General features: G+C 43.2%; 1 pseudogene; it reads left to right on the forward strand.

The window, feature by feature from the left end:
• Positions 1 to 2,725: 2,725 nt before the first annotated feature.
• LOC107142273 lies at positions 2,726 to 4,605 on the forward strand (annotated as a pseudogene).
• Positions 4,606 to 4,833: the final 228 nt, after the last annotated feature.

Here is a 4,833-nt window from a genome sequence, read left to right on the forward strand (position 1 = left end):
TACCTTCTCTCTCTCTCTCTCTCTCTCTCTCTCTCTCTATCTATCTCTCTCTCACACACACACACAAAGTAATAATTAGAGGTAATGGTTATGCTAATTAGCTTCATCATGGTGATCATTTCAAAATGTATACGTATATCATAACATCAAGTTGTGCATCTGAAATATATAGAATTTTCATATGTTAATGTTATCTCAATAAAGCTGTTTTTAAAAAATCTCAATATAGCAACTGGACCATGTGTCATCAAACCTCTGTTGCCTAAAGGAGGATATTCCATGCACTAAAATCAAATGCATTCCCTTTCCTTAAATTACATCATCCCCTCTAAGCCATGCCACATTTCAGTTTATGTCATATTTGAATAATGAGTATCTTATAAAATTCTTATTTTCCCCACAATTTCATAAGGTTTTGACTATCTCATGTAGTTAGTTTTTTGAATACTGTACTGAAAGTGGAAAAACTGAATAATTGCTCAGGTATGCTTTCACACCCATTATAAAATTGAAAGCTCATAAGTCTAATCATCATTAAGTCAGGTGGGGACTGTCTATACTCCATCCTCTGACATAACAGAAAAGAAGTCAGAATCTTAGCATTTATCATTGGAAATCTTGCTATTTTGAGACTATAAATTCTCAGAGGCAAAAGAAACTATAAATTGTTATGACAAGATGTTAAAGAACTCAAGAGATGCTTAAGGAAAATCAGATGGCTATCATTTAGCTAACTTATGAGTTTTTGTTGAGCTCATATATCAACTAAAGAGGGAAGAGAAATTGTGGGATTTTGCTACAGGAACGATAGAAGATATATTTTTTAAAATCCTTCCATTGCAAAACACTGAGATGTTGGATAAATTGAAATGTTAAATGTGTCAAATGAGTTTATTAACTTTCAAGATAATAAAGAAAATTTCCAGAAATATAAAAAGTAAAACAAAACAAAATTAACCATGTACCTTCCTCCTCCCCCAGAAAAATAAGAGTTGATGCTATTCAGGAAACACTAATACCAGAATTCTAGAACAGTGTTGGCAAAATAGCACTCAGGCCAAGCACCTATTTTTATAAATAAAGTTTTATTGACACATGGCCATGCCTATTCATTATGCATGGTCATCATGCCCATTTATTTACAAATGGTCTATGTCTGCTTTTGTGCTACAATGGTAGATTTAAGAGGTTGCAATTGACCCCCATATGGCCCACAAGCCTAAAATATTTATTGTACGAACCTTTAAGAAACCTTTCATGATTGCTCTGGGAACTACGGTCTTTGGAGCCTGCACAAAGAGAAGGGGTAAACCTGAGACTTAAATAATGCTTAAACTTTCAAAGAGGCTCACTTTGCAGTGAAAGGGTGGACTAGGAAAAAAATATCCAACTTGCAAAACAAGCCAAAGGACAATTTTCCATAGCTCCAATGGAAANCGCAGAGTCCTGCCCCTCTATCTGTCCCACGGGCAGTGGCAGTGGTTACCCAGCGGAAAGAAGCGCAGCCCTCCCACTTCGGGTCCCTCGCCTGGGCAGGGCTAGGGTTCTCCAGCCTCCCGGCAACTAGGCCTCCACCCAGACGCTGCAGCAGTGGCTCTGACAGTGCGGACCCTGGGCCACGCCTGGGGGAGGCCCCGGGCTTCTGCCTGGGGCTGAAGGGGCTTCACCCCGGGCTAGGCACCGCCATCCCTGCTTCTTGGAGTGGGAGGTGGAGGCCCTTCCGGGCCGGCGGGTCCTGGGCAAGCTCTGTTCCATGTTCGATCAACCTAGGAGTCAGGCAGATAAAACACAGACACCCCGTTAAACGGCGAAGTGGTCTAACGCAGCCTCTGCCTGGGGCGCTTAGTGGACACCGTGCGGCCGGAACCTGATGCTGTCGCAGGCCCCGCCTCTTCCTGTGGGCGAGAGCAGCCCAGTGGTGGAAGAACCTGTGTGACTGCCGCGAAGGCCCTCCCCCCGGAAACAGGCATGGTAAGGAATTCCCGTTCCACACGGTGTGCCCATTCCCTAACTAGTCACATCAGAATTATTGTTGGACAAAACATTTGCTCACAACGTTGCTTGTACCTCTGTCTGATCACATTCATATGGCACAGGACATTAAAAAGTGGAATTACGCAATGGATACTGGACTTCAAATCAACGCTGTCAGGTATATATTCACCCTAAGCTGCCCTACTCCAATTAAGGAGGAAACATCAATAAGAGAGCTGTATCTTTCACCCAGTGAAGCCTGAGTGCTTATGAAGAGTTTATTCAAGTTCACAAGGCTCTTCAGTGCCAGTAAGAGGAACTGAATCAGTGTCTGACTCCAATCTTCCATCACTAGTCACTATGGTGATCTACCTCTCAGAGAAAGGTCTTACTTAATAGTAAAGCTCATAGGATGGGAAGCTATCCTAGGGTGGGCAGGCAAATGAGAATTCACGGGATAGTAGGAAGTCAGGTAAGAAGGGAGAAACCGCAGGAGGGAAATGCAAGTGAAGCAAGACTACATTGTTAGTTTGTGATGTTCAGTAGAGGAGGACCATGGCAGAAAAGAGTAAACTGAGATCATTACCTGAGGCCTCCCAGTAAACCCACAGTAGAAGGACCCTGCCCCTCTTACAGAGTGTCACATGCACCAAGTTAAACAAAAAAAAAAAAAAAAAAATGTAGGGAGAGAAAACACAAAGCATCTGCCACAAAATAACAATAGTTTGAAAGCAGACTTCCACCAGAAAGTATGAAGCCAAAAGGCAGTGGAATTGTGTCATCAAAGGCTGAGAGAAAATTAACTGTCAACCTAGAATGGCATCGGAAGTATTCTCTCAAGAATGGTAGAAAATATGCCAGGTGCAGTGGTGCACACCTATAATCCCAGCAACTCAGGAGGCTGAAGAAGGAGGATTACAAGTTCAAGGCCAGGCTCCGGAACTTAATGAGACTTTGTCTCAAAAAATCAAAAGGCCTGGAGGTGATGTTCAGTGGTCAAGCGCCCCGGTGTTCAATCCCCAGTACCAAAGAAGAAAGAAAGAAAAGAAAATAGCATTCTTCTGGCTCCATCTTGGAAGCAGGACTGCACCATGTCTTATTTAGGAGGTTAAGAACAAAAAGAAGAAGCACCTGGACTTTCCCAGAGCCCTCTGCATATTGGAGCATCAGGGAGAATTTGGGCTTCTCTGGCCCAAGCTATGCTGCTTGATAAAATTAAAAATCAGCTCTTCCTTCCTCAGAGGACAATTTTTTACCTAATATAAGAGTCTTCCACTGAAGGTTCCATGATTATTCCATAAGCCACAGTAATCTGTGCCCAAGCTTGTGTGACATCTGCCCTGTCAATTGTCCATAAAGGAGGTGAGGTCAAGCTCCATGGCCTGTCCTGTCACTGCTCAATTCAGGACATGCAGAACTTTCTGACTGCACAATTCACACTGGGGTCCTGGGGTCCATTTTTTTTACACTAGAGAAGGCAGACAGAGTGGTGAGGCTTTTGTTGAACTTGAATCAGAAGATATGTTAAAAAAAAATAAAATGGCCCTGAAAAGACAGCAAAAACATAGGACACTGGTCCTTTGAGATGTTCCAGTCACACAGAACTGAGGTGGATTGGGTGTTGAAGCACAGTGGTCCCACCAGCTCTGACACTACCAATGACAGCATCATGTAGCTTCAGGGAGTCCCATTTGGATGCACAAAGGAAGAAATTGTTCAGTTCTTCTAAGGACTGGAAATCAAGCCAAATAGGATCAACGTTACCTGTGGACCCTAAAGGCAAGACTACAGGGGAGTCCTAGTACAGTTTGCCTCACAGGTTAGCTGAGAAGCACAGGAGAGATTAGGGCATAGGTATATGGAAGTGTTTAAAAGCAGTCAGGAGGAAGTTAACTCATCCTCTGATCTGCCTCTAAAGTTATGTCGGTGCAGTGGCCAGGGCCCTATGACTGTCCAGGCAGAGACTGGAACTACAATGGCATTGTGAGGTGGGCAGGGCTGGAGATGATGAGGTCTGGTGCCTACTAGGCAGGCTATGGAGGCTTTGAGAAGTTCAGCTGCCTCAGTGGTGGCCACAGTTTCCCCACTGACCATTTGGGAGAGGCCTCAGTTCGTCTCCAGGTATGTATAACTGTAGACATGGAGATGGTGAGTTCATGTACAGAGCACCACTAGCTGCTGTATCCATATGGAGTCGGGGTGGGGGAGCTGGCCTACAAAGCAACTGAGAACAATATCTACAACGTCACTCAACATGGTGAGTGTCCATTCTGAGACTAGCCCTGATGGAGTAATGATAGGCAAAGCAGATGTTCAATTTGCTACTACAAATAAGCTGTGGAGGCTATGTCAAGATACAGGGCCATCATACAACACAGACACATAGAACTGTTCCCAAATTCCACAACAGGGGCCAGCAGTGGGGATTACAGCAACCAGATGATGGAAGGTTAGAGGTGTCGGAGGCCTAGGCCACCATACTGGAGTCATGTAGTGAGGGGCTATTATGGGCTGGCTACATCAGTCAGAACAGCATGGGTGGAGAAGACTAGTTTTGTAGGAACTTTTGAATTATTTCAATCAAATTTTCACAGGCAGCCAACAAGTAGTGAAAAGCAATTTATAAATAGAGGAATCTGTGGGATCCATTTTGCACCAAGAGTTTGTGATATTTGGAATTAAAAAAAAAAAATTACCTCTTTGGTGCTTTCTCATGCAAACTTTTCTTCTAGTATGTGAGATTGAATAAACTAAAATCTATTTTCTTCTGCTTTTCTTGATTAATATTTTGGTAGTATACTTCAGAGTGATGTTATTTGAGTTAAAATAGTTAAAGTATGTCAAATGTGGATCTTTGAG

This window comes from Marmota marmota, unplaced genomic scaffold (assembly GCF_001458135.2).
Source record: "Marmota marmota marmota unplaced genomic scaffold, marMar, whole genome shotgun sequence".
NCBI classification, from domain to species: Eukaryota; Metazoa; Chordata; class Mammalia; order Rodentia; family Sciuridae; genus Marmota; species Marmota marmota.